A 16,720-nucleotide genomic window follows, 5' to 3' on the forward strand; every position below is an offset into this window, starting at 1 on the left:
TGCCAGGTTAAAATACTACCGGTGCAAAACTGCTAGGTATCTTTGATTAATGATGAACAAATACTGCTGCCATATATAATGTAGATTATAGAAAGAAGGTGTCCATTTGTGACCCGTAGATTGGGTGCAGGTCATCTAGTGGGGGAAAGAAAAACAAGATCTACTCAAGATCCGCTGCTGCCTTAAACTACTCTGTACATAGTGCCAGCTGTGCCAAATTCAGTCTTAAAAGTTTGCTGTGCTACCAGCTGAGTGACACAGACTGTGGACTTCCTTCTGAGTCTGGTTCACGTTCCTTCAGTCTTCTTGTTCCCGGACCACCCTATCTGTTCATCCCTCAACTTTCATCAGCAGTAACTTCCAATCTTTGACTTCTTAAAATCACCAAGGTGTTTACTTCCAAACCTTTATCTATTCTCTCTTGCTTTAAAGCAAGTTTAACAACAGTCTCCACAAAAAACATTCTTAGCTTTTGACTTTTTTGGTATGTTTCTATATGGAGTTTCTTCATAGTTTATTTGCATTACATCAAAAACTTGCTCACCAAGTAAATAATACTTTCAGTCCTTCAGTCCAAGAGATGTCAGTCTTCTCTGTGTGTTTAGTCAACTCAGTTTCTTCCTTCGGATATTGCTGCTGTATAATGCACTGTATGGTACTTGAGGAAAAAGGAGTATGTCATATCATCTTATCCAGGAAATGTCAGGCTCTGGCAATCTTGCCAGGTCAAGAAGTCTATCTTATTATGAGAGAGTTCTGCACACTTATGAGTACCCATGTGAAGGGACTAAAGTGTTCTGTTTTGTTGTTTGTTTTTGTTTTGTGGTGGTTTTGGTTTTTTTTTTTTGGAAATTGATTCCAAACTCATTCTGGCTAGAAGTGTCCTAATTTCTAGCCTAAATTTATCCCCAGTGTATATGCACTGTGATAACGTTGTCAGGTTGTTGGGTTTTTTTTGTTTCCTCCTCCCATTTTTTATTCTTATTCAGGTATTCTCACTTATTTAACATGGTAAAAACTGAGTATTAGTGGACAATGAGTACAAATGACCCAAGTCATCATAGTGGGTTTGAATTTTTTTGTTCAGACAAGTTGGGGGGGGGGAAATACAGCAACAAATATGCATGCTAATGTAGACTGCTAATAGCTGATACTGTCCAGAGTTTACTGTCTGCAGTGTGGTGCAATCCCAGTTGCAGTGTAGGGGCCATAATGAGCGCTCTGCTCTGGTGATCTCCTTGAGCAGTCTTTCCTTTCCTCCTGTTCCAGCTTGAATGGGTTCTAAGGAGTCCTTCCAAGCAGTATTTCTAACAAAGTGTAGTCAGGGCTGTGCTCAGTGGGGGTGGTAATAGTGTCTCTGCATCATTGGATAAGAACAGCTCTACTAAACCAGAGCAAACTTGTCTAGTCTGGGACCTGTTGTCTGCAGCCAGTGGTGGACTGCGAGGGGAAAAATATGAATACATAATTATATTTCAGAAATACCTTTCATCCTTCAACGACTCATCTCGATCCTTTAGAGAAAGTTTTCTTTGTTCTGATAACTGCCTTACTAGATGATCCTACTTATTGTCGACTTTGTGTGGGTGTGTGGTTGTTTGGTTGTTTTTTTTTTAAGCAACATAAAACTTTAGTGAATCTCTGTCTTCTGGTTATGGATTCTGTATTTTATATGACTCGTTTGCTTGTCCTAAAACAAGAAGTGGAAGCACCATATGAAACAATTATTTAAAATATGTTTCAAAAAAAAAAGGCAAGTGATAACAGGTGTTTCCTATTTGAGTGGTTCTGGGGTTCTTCCAGTTCTGTTTTTTCTGAAGATCTGACGTATCTTCACTTGGCAATCTCTTCTGTCCTCCGAGTTGAAGAGTTGTGTTCCTTGTAGAGAAGCTGTGTATTAAATTCGATCATTCTTCCCTTCTTTCTTACACTTTCTCTTTCTGCTTGTATCTTATGATGTGGAACTAGAAGTACATGTAGTAGCCAAGATTGTGTCAATTTGTGGTGACAAACCGGGGAACGATGCAGAAGATACTCCTTTAAGAACTCCATAAAGTCATGGTATGTTACTTGCCATTTACCAAGCTTATTCTTTCACAGGACTGTGTGTTTGAACCCCAGGATTAAAACCTGAGTGACGAGTCAGTTCGGTGCCTGTTGCTGTCTAATGTGAGGATTTACTTTCTTCACCATTCAGCTTAACGCTTACATGCTTTTGGTTATCCTCTTCCATTTCACCACCTTGACACCTCAGTATTTTGAAGTTCCCTGACATTCTTTGACTTCTGCCTCCCCCTTGCTAATACTAGACTGTGCCAAGTAGGGAACTGTAAATCTATTAGATAATCTCTTTGGGTGGAAGAGCACTGGCAGCCCTGGGACTCTCTTGTGTCCTTCTGCTGGGAAAACTATCTGTTCATTTCTGTCTTCTAACCAGCTAGTTATCTATGCAAGAATTTCTATATCTGTTCCTTGGGAAGTTTTTTTAAAAGCTTTTGTTTTGTGTTCCTGTTCAAAAGAGTCTGTAATGTTATTACAAGAGGATGGAGAGAAAGAAGGGTTAGCTGCTTGGTCTGAGGGGTTGGAAATGAAAATTTCTGTAGATCGGGCAGTACAGAACTCATTGGTAGTACTTGATTGATGGAAAACAAGCTTGGCAGTGATACAGTACAATGGCTCTTGGAAATACAGCTTATAAACTCACTTCTACCATCTCACCTTTTCACTTTGGAGTTCTACCATTTTTTAAAAGCTGTTTCATTTTATGTAGTCATATATGGCTTTTGAGTTTAGAGGTCTGATGGTGGTGTTCAGAGAGTTCTGCTGTAAGGAGGAGATTAGGGAAGCTTTGTTTCAAAGCTGTACTGATGAAGGTCTTGTCAAACCTTCTTCTACTGATGCCTAAACTTGAGGAACTGTTCACTTAACAGCTTATAGTTGTGTTGTAATCTGTTGGGAAAACAGCTCCTTCAGTCAAAGTAACTTCTACTGTTCAGCTCTTAATGGGTTCTTCAGTGGTCCTCAGGTACGTATGTTCCTGTACTTCATACCATCAGGATGTGATGAAATGTCATGTTTGTGTTTGAGGCTGCCATCATCTTCTGTTCTGGCACAGTCAGAACTTCAGGTATGTTTCTTGTGATCACCGATAAAGTGTATTTAGCAAGTCATATGCTAAAACTTACCCTCAATGAAATCTAATAATCTATCTCCATGCTTCTTCAGCACTACTTGTTGTTAAGCTTCTCCTTTCTTGTTAGTACCATGTCTATTTTGTGTGTGTTTCATGATTATCTCCTCAGGCTTGACAAAATTTTACCTCAAAATGCTGATCCCTATCTGTCCTAGCTCTAAATGATTTATATGCTGTAAGTCATGCCTGAATTGTGGCCATCGTCTCCGGCAAGAGATCTTTGTCCCACAGACCTTTAGGAAGTGAACTGAAAATTCAAGAATCATGGGCTTCTCTTTTAACTGGTCAATGCCTTCTGCACTGACACTGTGGGAGAAAAAGCTGAGAGATGCCCCCACTATTTTGTGGGGCCTTCTTGTTGACTGTCCTTTGTTCTGTGTGACACAGCTTCTCTGCTTGCCTTTTGCTGACCGACTGACCTAATAACGTGGCATACAGAACAACTAGGAGCTAGGTGCAGGGCAGCTTTGTCAGCAGCTTTCTGCACTGACACCATGTGGGGGGAAAAAGCTTACGCAGCGTGATGATTTTGGTTACTGAAACTTGTGGTCTTGCTTGCTGAATGTGCCTTTTAACTGGTGACCTTAAAAATACTTACCTAGTAGTTTAAGGAGGGATGACCCAAACCCAGTTTTACTTTCTTTCAGGTTTCTGCCTATCGTAGCATTTTGGGGGCTGGTGCTTGAAGTGAGGGGTAGTCATTTGTCCCATATTGTTCATATTGTCTAAGGAGATCTTGGCATCTTCTCAGAATCCCTCTTCTTGAGGGATCAAATCACTTTTTTTTTTTTTGAGGAAACTGTTAACTGTGCTCCTTAAAGGCAGTAGAGCATCTACTTGTTTTTTTTCCAAGAACTTTATATTGATTTCCTAGGTAGGAACAACAGGTTGCACATCTTCTGTCACTTTGTCAGCTTCATTTGCCCACCACAGCATCACAAACTCCAGAACCAGAGCAGCCTCTTCTACTGTTGCCTGCAGGAGTAACTACTTGGTGGTGATTTGGATGGTGTATTTGAAGAGTTGACTGTCCTTTGTTCTGTGACACTACTTCTCCACCTGCCCTTTGACAACCAACTGACCTGATTATGTGGCATGTAGAACAATTACAAACTAGTTACTAGGCAGTTTTGTCAGTAGCACATCTCTAATGGTCCTCTGGCATTTTCTCCTTCATTCTTGACCTTACAGATCAGTAAAAAAGACTGATTTGCTCTTTGTGTGGAATATGAGTGACTTTGACCTGTGAGACTAAGAAGTTTGGTACCAGAGAAGTAACTCCATGTGATGTTTTCCAGAATGCTGGAACTGAGATTTATCTGCTTCCTGCAGTAGTTTCCCTCTTGCTGGAAATACTTGCTTAAAAAAAAAAAATCCTACTCTTGTATTGACCTTGCAGTTCAAGTTGGCCTCCATAAGTGGTTGCTGTTGTCTTCCTAAATTGTTTAATTAACGGGAAAAATCCTAAGTAAAGATCAGCTTGAAGTACTGAAGTTTCCTATTTCGCGTTACTAGAAACTTGTTGGAAGCAATAACATGACTGTCTTGGGTCAAAGAAACACTACATTGTCAAAGTAGTAGTGAAACCTGGTGGTGAGTCAGCCTTTTCTGATTTTCTTCTCGTTCCTGGTCTTCCAGAAGAAGAACTATTAGCTGTTTTGCTTAATGCTTCTGCTGCAAATGCTTTATCTCTCAGCTGCTTAAAGAACAAAATAGGTATGTAGAAAAGGGGGGAAAGTATCACTTCAGATTTTAAAGTAAACTAATGAATTCACAACTGAAAATCAGTGTCTGTCTAGAAATAGAGTGGTTCTCCTAAGGAGGAGCCAATGCTGGAACACAGGAGTGGAGTGTTTCTAAGGCGGGATAGTCCACTGTGCTTGAATCCATGCACCCTGTGTAAGAGCTCGTTTGTTCTCCCAATGATTATAGTATTCAGTCATGCCACTATGTACTTGAAATTACTCTGTTTTTCCTTTCTCTCCCTGCCCCCATCCAGTCAGACATTAATAACGTGAGTTTTATAGAATGTAGGAGCTAATTACGAGATCATTACAGACTTTGCTAATGCCCAATGAATTCTCAGAGCATGTACACTTAGGCACTGTGTGATTTCTGTTCCACACCAGAGGTGAGTCTGAATCCAAAACTTAAATATTATCACTTGGTGTTTTGTCTTGTGCCACATAATGCTTGGGAGCAAGCTAATCAAATTTGTATAGATGTGTACAAGTTACTTTTTAAATTTAAAAAACAAGAGTAAAACACCCTGATTAGTCTCTGGGGTATCTCTAATTCTACAAGCTAAAACAAGAGACCAATTCACTTTTTTCTGTTCTCTTACATCTGTCATCTTTTCACTGAGAGTGCCTGATGTGAAGCTAAAACTTGTATTCAGGGTCTTTGTTTCTGTATTTCTGCTTTTCCAATCTCCAGTGGGAATTGAAGAAATTTAGCTCTTGCTAAATACTACCTGATTAGAAATTTGCATGTATGCACATGGTTTTAGTTATATCGTACAGGTTCAACAGAAGTAACCACACTCATAAGATGTAGATCGCAGGCTGGTTGTCCCTGACACGTAAATAGGCAATGTATCTCAAGTTACTTTCATTAATGGTATATTTTTGTTGTTTGCGCTGGACATGTTTAAGACCAGATCTGAAATTAGTTGAATTGAACTTAGAGTTCTTTCAGCCTAACTGAAGCACGAGTGAGGCACTTTTGAGTTTTAACTTTGAATTCTAGAAGATCTTGTAGAGAAAAGAGGCATAGTTAATACTTTTTTTTTTTTACTTCAGGTGAAGTTTTTACATAGCAGATCAGTGCTCAATTCTTGTTGACCTAGTTGACATGTTAGCCATTTGAAACTTAATTTGCCAAGCCAAATTTTCTTTGGATGCAAAAATGGTGGCTGTACGGATTTTTTTTTAAACCAGATTTTTATAAAAGTAAAGGTGGAAATACACGGCATCACTATCAATGTAGAAAAGTAAGCTTATGACAGATTTATTAAATTGCCTTATTTTAAAGGCATGTTGCACTCACTGGTAAAATTAGGGTATGTCCAAGATTATCAGAAATATCTTCAATATTTTCAATAAACTGGCTTTGGAGTTTGTATGCTAGTAAAATGTTTGGAAATAAAAACTTTGAAGCATGTAGGATTGATATTTATAGAGTTGATAATGCGTTTGCATGATAGTTTGGTATCTAGACACAGGATGACTTTCATTCAGTAGCTTCAGCAGATAAGAAATAAATGTCAATGTAATTTCAAAACAGTATGCAGCAAATAGACAAGTTGTCTGCTTGAGGCAGAAATGCTAGCCAAAAGGAAATCACCTGAAAATTCCCATGAATTAGAAACTCAGGTTTCCTTAGGGATGAATTTCTGTGAAGTTTACTGGTAAAATTTGCTGTTGGGCATCAGTTTCATGGAGCTTTCCTGAAGGCTTGCAAGGTCTTGATGTGAAGGCTTGCAGCAGAGCTATGGTGTGGTTGCAGAACCCTCAGCTTCAATTTCTCAAAAGCTCATCAAGCTTGGGATGTTTTGAATTAAATACTTTTTTGGCTCAGTGACCTACCATTTTCTAATAAGTGTGTCTTTTTTCCAATAGTTTTCCCCAAGATCTCCCTTTTGGGCAGAAGGCTTCATATTTTTGATCCTGGTAATCCAGGAAGCGTGCCAGACAAACTCATTCATTAGTTGACTGCTAGACTTTCATCCAGATGCTGGTTAGACGTGTGGTGCTGCACAGTAGGAAAGCAGTGCTGGGACCTGTTTGTTGTTAGTGACCTGCTGTGGACTTCCCTTTTTTCTGTGATGATTCAATGAGCATCTGAATAGGCATGCATGTAGGAATGAAGCCTTTCTAACAGTTTCCTTCTCTAAGGAAGCTATAAACTTGTAACCAACAGAAGCTATCTGCACAGTTCAGAATAGCAGTTGGTATAGACTACCGTAGAGTTTGGACTGGAACAAAGAAAAGCAGAAGCTTTGCTTCAGTGTCGGCAGAACTTTTAACCCATGCTAATGTGAAATGTATTTAAGGTCCTTTTGACCACAGGCTGAAAATGTCTCAATTCCATGTACTGCTGCAGGGCTGGCTAGCTGAATAAGGTCTAAAAAGTGGTGAAAGTGGGGGAGAAGTGGTAGTAGATGATTTAGCCAGTTTCTGGTCCCTTTATTCTGGGATATAGTGGATGCATCTTGCACTGAGTTACCTGGGCTTGGTCACCCATGTCTTTGTCACGGAATGAAGCCTCATCATGGAAGTATTTCTGCATGTTACATGACACAGAGGAATGTCTGCTGCTTCAGTGCTGGTCACTACAAACAGTAACAGAGGGCCATGCTTCCTTCATTGGCTTGCAAGTATGTGAAGTTGAGGTTGGTCTTGATGTCCGGTGAGATTCAGACCAATTCCAGATCCTAGCTGTCATGCAAGGACATTTAGATTACACCATTTTTCCAAGAAATTAGAGGTTTTTAGAGTAAATGAAATTCTAGTAACTGTCTGTTAAAAAGCAATTTTCTTTCCCCCACCCCAATACCAGCTCAGTTACTTCTGAAGTGTTTTCCTTAAGCTTTTCAGATTAAAAATAATGCAAATCTCTCAAAGTATCTTGCTGCTACTTTAGAGATTGTCAAAACTAGATTTAATCTCTAAAGTAGCAATGTGTATTGACAATGTCTTGAAGCTGCAGTAAAAGGTGTCATGGGCTCTCCTTTGTAGGGTTCTACAAGGGCACATTCTTACTGGCATAAAGAGTGCAGAGATGCTTCCTTATTTACTGAACCTCATTTCTCTTACTGTGATGTGCAAGTACCTGAAAACTAGACATCAAACGTAATGCTAGTCTTGGTCTTGGCTTAACCTACAAATCTGATTTATTTTTGCTCTGTTGGCTGCCACCCTTTTCTTTAAAATTGTTGAACAATTGGGGAGGGGGTGGGGAACACTTCCTCTCTTTGTTTTGCTCCCGAGGTATAGCCGGTGTCAGCCTCTAGCACTGCATGTTACTCCCTCTCTGCCTTCTGCTGAGCTGCTCAGTGGGTTAACCAGCTCTTTTGATGTACATGTTCTTCTTGGAAACCATGCCATCGCTGTGCATCCCCTGGAGGAAGCACAGCGTAAAGACTCAAAAGCATAGATTTTTATCCTAACTGAAAAGTAGCCTGTTAGAACTGAAGCTTTTCTGTAAGTTTCATTGCACCTCTCACTGACAAGTGTATGCAATCTGTGGTCACCCAGTCTCTTTTTCTCTGGCAGCAGCAGTGTCCTCAACCAGATTAATTTTTGGGGGTAAAGGTTTGCATTAGACAAATATCTATCTTAGCTATGGTTCTGAATTTGTATTGGAGTCTAAATAGAGGATTTCCTCCCTTTCACACTGGAATCTCTGGTATGTTGGTTCCTGTTTGCTCAGGGATTTGAATCAATACAGTAAAGAAAATGAACGTATTAAGTATAAGATAGAAAGTTCTAAAACATTTATACTTTTTTTAGTGCTATAAGCAGAAACTTGGTTCAAACTGGGCATAATAGTGTAGAGCAGCCTTATCCCAATCCTGCCACCCCCATGTGAAATTGTCCTTGATTATGTCCCAAGAAGAATGTTGCAGGAAGAAAATGGGGCTATTTTTCACCTGAGAATCTGGCCAGCATTTTGTCAAGTTTTACTGAATAGATATCCTCTAGTGACATTACAGATTAGGGGGGTGGGGAGGGGGATAGGGAGAGTAACACTCAAAATTTTATTTTTGCTTCACTTCTCGTGATTTAGACTTTGGGTATTTTGACTAGCAAATTAGTTCTGTGGGATTTTTTTCCTTACAATTTGTATAAATAGCAAAAATATTTTATTTTCTTTAACTCAGTGCCTCAATGGTTTCATAACATGGTAGATCCTTTCCAAGTTCTTGTTATAGTAGATCTAAAAAAAAAAGTCTTTGAGATCATATGAATATGTAAAGAGTAGATTTATGAATCCATTATAGTTCGTGGGGCAGCCCCTACCTGTGGAAGGAGGGGAGAGGCAGAAGAAACCAACAGATGAGAAGGTCAAATTTAAGTTACTCTGCTGAACACCTTGCCCTTTACTCTTATAAAATATGGAAGTAACTCTTGTCTGCAGAATATTCCTCTTTTAACAAGCTATAAGGGAGTTGCTGCTTGTATTGTAATGGGCTAAAGATAGCTAGGTGTAATAGAGCAGGAGATTGAAAAAACTATTTGATGTTTTTCAGAAATTTGAATTACTGCTACAAAAATGACATAAAATGCTTTCTAAATCAGTCGAGAGTGATCTGACAAACCAAAGGAACTTGGTGATGATTAATGAACATATGTTCTTAAAGAGTTTTAATTTTTGGTACAATTAATTTTTTTTCCTGCTACTTAGAAACAGGAGACTTTATTTGGAGACAAAAAAAGGTAAAACTCATATGTAGATAAAAATTTTCAGAGGAACCAGTGACCTAGTGCATTGTCAAATACAGTGGAACACAGAGTACAAGTAGCACCTGTGAAATGGGGGCATACAGTTTGGAAAGCTATAACTTACATGATTAGAAATTAAAAGATGAGTAAACATGAGCTCTGAGACCCATTCTTATCCAAAAGGATAACCTGTAAAGGCAAAGGAGTCATCTGCCTTTCTTTAAGTAAGCCAAAACAAATAGTGCTTGCTACTCTTGCACCTGTAATTTAAAGTAAGTATTGAAGACGGAACTTGAAGAGAAGCAGAAGTTAGTCATTCAAAGAGACTGTGAAACTTGGTGCATAGGTTATTTTTTTAAAAGCAACTGAAAATAAATCTAATGCCTGACAGGACTAAAGAAACTGGATTATGTCTGTGGCATGACTTAGTTGAATCCAAGACAGCTGACTAATACAAACTACAAAGCTTCCTTCAGGTGCATTCCTGTACTGAGCCAAACTAAATTACGCAGCTGTGAAGCTGTATAGAATGGGGACAAGTGTATATATAAATGACAAACCTCCATTATATTATTTTCATAAGCAGAACATCGGTATTGACTAGTGAAAGTTTTTGCTCACTGTGTGTATTGCCTTGCCAGGAGGTTATTGCTACTGAAATAAAAGCATATGGGAGGGAAAGGAGGCTATCAGTTAAGGAGGCTGTCTGTTGGTTATGACAGTCCGGGGTGTGCAGGCTGTAATTTCTTCCCAATGTGATTTTAGTTCCTGAGACGCCTCATATGGTTTGTGTAATAGTCTTCATGGATTAGGAAACACCTCTTCAAAATACAGGTTGTGATGTATAACTTCAGGGTGGGAACTGAACTTACATGAAGACCAGGTAACAATGTTCACAGGCTCAAATTCAGAAGTAGGAGTTAAACTCTTGGTTGTAATTGAGTCACTTAAGCCAGTAGGTGAAATAACACTACTATTACAGAAAACCAAAAAAAAAAGAAGTTTAATTTTAATGCTGTCTGGTGGTATTGTGCTTGTGCATAATCTCATTAAATATAATCCTATTCTTTGAATTTTCCTAATTACATTTTGAATACTATTTATTAATCTTTACAGTCCTTTAACAATTAAAATCAGCAGTCCTGAAACTATTTTAACATTAGGTTTGGTTTTAAAAGCAGCATTAATTCTATTATTAATGTGCTAATCTGTATGCTGCTTAGCATGTGCATTTTTTCTCCTTTAACTTTTCATTTGATTTTATTATAACATCAAGTAAAAATTCAAAACACAAGGTGTATGCAACAGTCTTCCTTGTGTGAGGCATGTTGTTTAGCGGAGGTGTTTCTCTTCAAACCAGAAGAGTGGTGAGTGGTAAGTAACAGAAGTGATATAGACTCTAGCAAACCAGCTTGAACCACAGTAATTCAGATGTGATTACTAGTGTTGTAAGGCACAGAGTGGAGGAAGATGGAAATTCATGGGATATTAAAAGAGGGTAGGTTTAGATTAGATATAAGGAAGAAATTCTATACTGTGAAGCATTGGCACAGGTTGCCCAGAGAAGCTGTGGATGCCCCGTTCCTGGCAGCGTGCAGCAGTCATACCCTTTTTAGATCTAAATGAAAATATACTGGAGAAAAGGGGGAAAAAGCAAAATTTTATTTGAAGGCACAAGAAAACAATGTGATCCATCATACCCATCAATATATTTCTATCTTATTTGAAAAGTCTTAGTAGTCAGGCAAAGTTCCCGGTGACTGGAAAAAGGGAAATGTCCCTTCCATTTTTAAAAAGGAGAGACCCAGGGAGCTACAGACTGGTGAGCCTCACCTCTCTGCCTGGGAACGCCATAGAACAGATCCTCCTGGAGGCAATGTTCAGGTGCATGCAGGACAAGGAGGAGATCCAGGACAGCCAGCATGGCTTCACCAAGAGCAAATCGTGCCTGACTGATCTGGTGGCCTTCTGTGATGGAGTAACAGCATCAGTTGACAAGGGAAGACCGACTGATGTCATCTACCTGGACTTCTGTAAGGCCTTTGACACGTCCCATTATGACATCCTGATCTCTGCATTGGAGAGAAATGGGTGGACTAGTCAGTGGACATAAGGAAAGGGCTGGGTGGCTGCAGCCAGAGTTGTGGTCAATGCTGCTTATATCCAGGTAGAGGCCAGTGACAAGTGGCATCCCTCGGGTCCACTTTGGGACTAATGCTGTTTAATATCTTTATCAGTGGTATAGATAGTGGGATTGAGTGCACCCTCATCAAGCTTGTAGGTGACACCAAGCTGAATGGTGCAGTCGATAAAGCAGAAGGAAGGGGTGCCATCCAGAGCGGCCTGGACAAGCTAGAAGAGCGTGCCCATGTGAACCTAGTGAGGTTCAACAAGGCCAAGAGCAAAGTGCTACACCTGGCTCAGGACAGTCCTAGCCATGAGCACAGACTGGGAGAAGAACCTGCTGAGAGCAGCCATGCAGAGAGAGATTCTGGTGGACAAAAAGATTGACATGAGCCAGCAGTGCATGCTTGCAGCCCAGAAGGCCGGGCAGCAGGGTGAGGGAGGGGATTGTCATCGTCCCCCGCTTTGCCCTTCTGAGGCCTCACCTGGAATACTGTGTGTAGGCCTGGAGCCCCCAGCACAAGAAGGATTGTGGGGCTGTTAGAGTGGGTCCAGAAGAGGGCCACAAAAATGATCAGAGGGCTGGAGCACCTGTCCTGTGAAGATGGGCTGAGAGAGCTGGGGCTTGTTGGTCTGGAGAAGAGAAGGCTTTGGGGAAACCTCACTGTGTCCTCTCAGTACTTAAAGGGGACTTATAAGAAAGATGGAGAGTGACTTTACATGGGCAGACAGCGACAGGACAAGGGGGAATGGTTTTAAACTAAAACAGGAGAGATTTAAACTGGATGCTAGGAAGAAGTTTTCTCTCAGAGGGCGGTAAGGCCCTGGAACAGGTTGCTCACAGAAGCTGTGGATGCCCTATCCCTGGAGGTGTTCAAGGCCAGGCTGGATGGGGCTTTGGGCAACCTGGTCTGGTGGGAGGTGCCTCTGCCAGTGGCAGGGGGGTTGGAATTAGGTGATCTTTAAGGTCCCTTCCAATACAAGCTGTTCTGTGGTTCTGTGATCTCTTCTAATAGATATCTTTTCTGCATCGAGGTGAAAAATAAAGCAGTAAATATGAATTGGTTAAACGAGACTGTTAAACATCTCTCTTCCATTTAATTTTTTCTACCTAGGTAAGGACCATTTGTCTACCACTTCTGTTATGTATCCAGTGATATGAGTAAAACAGTCTTTGAGTGCAGAAAAGTATCATAAGTGAAGGTATTTAGAAATACTTTCTTTGAAGGCTTTTTATCAGTATCTGCTTAAACTTTTCTAAACTGGCAAAAGCTTCCATAGGTGGGGTATGGGGGGAGGGAATGTCAGAGAGGGGAACAACTATAAGTGAAGGGATTTTCTAGCTTATTGCAAGGTCACTTGTGTGGCCAGAGTTTGGGTTGTAGGGTTTTCCTTCACTGATGTTCCTCCTACTCCACTTCTCCTCGGTTGCTACTGTGGAGTAGCTAGTTATGGGGCTTCCTAGGTCACTAGTTATAAGTGGCTGCAGACCACCACCTCCATATACCCTGCATCAAGTGTGGTTACTGGAGTTTGCCTAAGCCTTGTGAGGCCTTCACTGAGATCTAGTATTAATGTGTTCTAGTGTAGGGTAAAAGAGTAAGGAAAAAGGCATAAATTGTTTTTACCAAAGATGATTAAATTGCAGTGAAGTGTCTCAAATGCAGTGACCTTTGACCTTATACCACCACTGCCCCAAAAACAAGTAACCCTTGTAGCTAAAGGTGTAGAATTGTATTACTGCTGAAAAAGGAATATATGAAATGGGGGGGGGGGGGTGACAACCAAAAGAGATGGGAAGGAATGAGAGTCAAGGATGGATGTAAATATCTCTGCTTTAATAAAACGTGTTTTCTCTGGAAAAGATGCAAATACTGAGTTAATATGGCAATAACCAAGACTAGGGGAATCCAGAAATGAATTTGATGTAGATTATATCAAATATTTCAATATAACTTGCACATATACTACTGCTCTCTTCCCCAACTGTGTAATAATTCCCTCCAACTTCAGACCTGCCAAGTGGTGTGTTTGAAAGTGGTATTCAAATGCCAGCTTCTATTCGTTACATGATATGTATTCTTCTTGGATGTTCTCCTAAGGCTTGGTCTGAGTCATTTGAAGAAACTTGTTGGAAACATGCTTGCAGGCTCAGCTGTGGGATGCTACTGGAGATGTGTCCCTGCTTATGCTGCTTTTCCAGGGGGACTGGAAGAGCCTTGCTTTTGTGTTGTCCTGTCTTTACCCTCTCTGCCATTCTCCCACTTTCTGGACTTCAGGCTGCGCTTCCCTGGCATATGGAGTTTGGAGCTGTCATTACCAGGCAAGCCTTTTGGCAATGAAGATTTGCATTACCAAACGAATCTTGTTTCTCTTGAGCACTTTCTCAGAGAGACTCTTATTGCCATAAAATCTGAAGTCCTGCCTGCAGCCAGATAACCAGATGCTTACTCCCAGGATGTGTTTGCTCCTGTCAAAGCTTTTTCCCTGAATCACCACCAGTGTCCTTCCTGTTGTTCCAGGATATCTGTAGTGAACTCTGATCTGCTGAAGATCTCTCTTGGCAGTATCATAGTGGCCTTGTAGACAAGCACCAAATAATAACATTGCAATGGTCAGGTGAACTGTAAAAAGTCTCTCAGCTATATCCTAGATCAGGACCCCAGGCAAACAACAGACCTCTGCAGTCAGACAGACAGTATGTCCCATGTGTGAAAGCCTTCATCCCACACATACAGAAGTCTGCAGCCACTGTTGCTCACTGCTTCTTTTTAGTGGCTTTGGTTGCAGACCCATGGATCAGGCCAAACCCTGCAGAACTTCTTTCTGACCTGTTCCCTGGGCTGTGTGCCTTTTCAGTGCCTGAAGAACTACCGATGGAAAAAGAGAGCCCTCTTCCTGTAGCTGGAAGTCACAGCTTCCAGCAGCCATGTCCTGGGAGTCCTTATCCTAGCCCTGAGTGAGGAAAGCAACAGATTTGGTAGAGGATGATCATAACAGGGTTAAGGAAGAAATACTTGTTGTAGGGGAAATTGACGGCTTTATTCAGAAAAGCTAACTGTGGAAATATTTTTCCTTAACTGTCAAAAGACTAGCAGTATCGTAAACTTCTGCTTATGAAAATTGATGGAGGAATGTGACTTGGATCATAATGGATGTCAAGTAATTGATAGAGCTGATACTCTTATGTAAAGATACAAGAAGACAAGTAACACAATGAATGTGCTAGAGGTAAAAGGAATTAAGTTGATAGACTAGGGCATTGCAAGATAATAAAGCATGGTGTTTCTCTTCAGTTCGGAGCCAAAAAGTGTCAGGGATAAATTAACAGTAGTTGTGAAAGGCAGTTTGGAGTCGAGCAAGGAATCAGCCACCAAAACACTGATACAAAGACATTTCTAAAATGAACTTAGAACAGATTTCTTGTTTGTTTGCTGGAAAGGTGTATCAGTAAAGGTGTATAAGTACTTATACAGGTGTGTAAGTAAAGTATATTTGAGCAGTGTCTGTAGGCTCTTCAGGTTTTGAAGAGTTCCAAAGCTACTGCTTCCATTTCCAATAAAATGAAGATTTGTTGAAATTCCTGGGCTCAGGTGGTTACATTTCATGAAATGGTGCTGGCATGTATTCATCAGCAGTAGTTAAGTCAAACCTGTTGGCTGCATGGGGAAGCTCTGGTAAGAGAAGTGCCACTTTAGATGGGTAGGATGGAACCAAGTTTGGTGAAACATCAGTGAAGTGGGTTGGTGCCTGCTTTGTTCAGGAGTGAAAACCATAAAAGCCAACTGTGCTACTTACCGTTTATAACACAAGATGCATGGAAAGCAGTTTTGGAAAGAAGAACAGTTTTGCAGAGCTAGAAAGTACTAAAAATTTGGAGTTAGTATTTGTTCTTCTGGAATAAGCCCAGCTGTTTCCAAGCAATGCTCCAGCAAACTGTAACTTGCAAGAATCTTAAGTATTGGCTAGCTGCTGAGCTTAAGTGGCTTGCTGTTTATAACATTACACTGCCTTTGTTATTATGATTTCACTTTTTCGGGTGGTTGTTTGGGGAATTGCTATCTCAACTTAAGATTTCTTCTCTTGCCTTTGAAGTCAGAAGAGCTAGGAATCTGTGCAGTATGATCTGAATTCCTATAACACTGAATCTCAGAGTCAGTGGATATTTTGATACAATTTTTAGTGTATACTTGGACCTTGGATTTTTGCTTTCTAGTTTTGTAGCTGTATTTAAAAAAAAATAAAAAATAAACTCCTGAGAGGAGAGTGGTTTTGTCTGTTACTTTGTGCTGTTGTATATTTATTGCGAAAAAAGAAAAAAGAGACCTAAATTAGAAACATATTTATTTCTATCTCAAATCATAAAATTATATTAGTTATAATTAGTCAATTTAATATTATAAATATAATTCGTATATAAAACCCATGGAATTATGCAAAATTGAAAGGTAATTTTTAATGCAATGGGACCTGTCAGGCAGAACAGCTCCTGTATGTTAAATTAACTTCTCTTGTCTATGTTAGGATTTTAAGTTATTAAATATCCACCGTACCTTATGTAGCATGTTAATTCCTCCTCATACTAGTGTACATATGATCTAAACCAAACAGTAAACGTTGCTTGTGATAAAGGGCATGATGGGTGATGAGCAGATTTATAATTAGAAGTGTTCTCTGCTGATGGTAGGCAGATGTTTCCTGAAGATACTGCTGGTATCTTTCATGTAGTAGGATGATAAAATAGTCCTGCAAAGTGCTCTCTTCATACTCAAGACCTGTTCATATTAAAGAATGAGAACCTTCAAATGCTGCTTTGAATTATCCTCTTAGTTGAAAATAGGCTTATTATATAGGAGTCTGTAGGAGAGAAGAGGAGGCACATGGAAATTCTTTCTATATTGAACAAAACTTCCGTTTTACTGATGTTATAAATTCTGACTGTTTCATCAGTTGTCCT

The 16,720-nt window shown here is 40.0% G+C and overlaps 1 protein-coding gene across 11 annotated transcripts in view; it reads left to right on the forward strand.

Moving 5' to 3' along the window:
• The window catches only part of LCORL (ligand dependent nuclear receptor corepressor like), a 79,570-nt gene that overhangs the window by 8,121 nt on the left and 54,729 nt on the right, over positions 1-16,720 (forward strand). The window lies entirely within an intron of this gene.

Source organism: Anser anser (assembly GCF_964211835.1).
Source record: "Anser anser genome assembly, chromosome: 4".
Lineage (NCBI taxonomy): Eukaryota > Metazoa > Chordata > Aves > Anseriformes > Anatidae > Anser > Anser anser.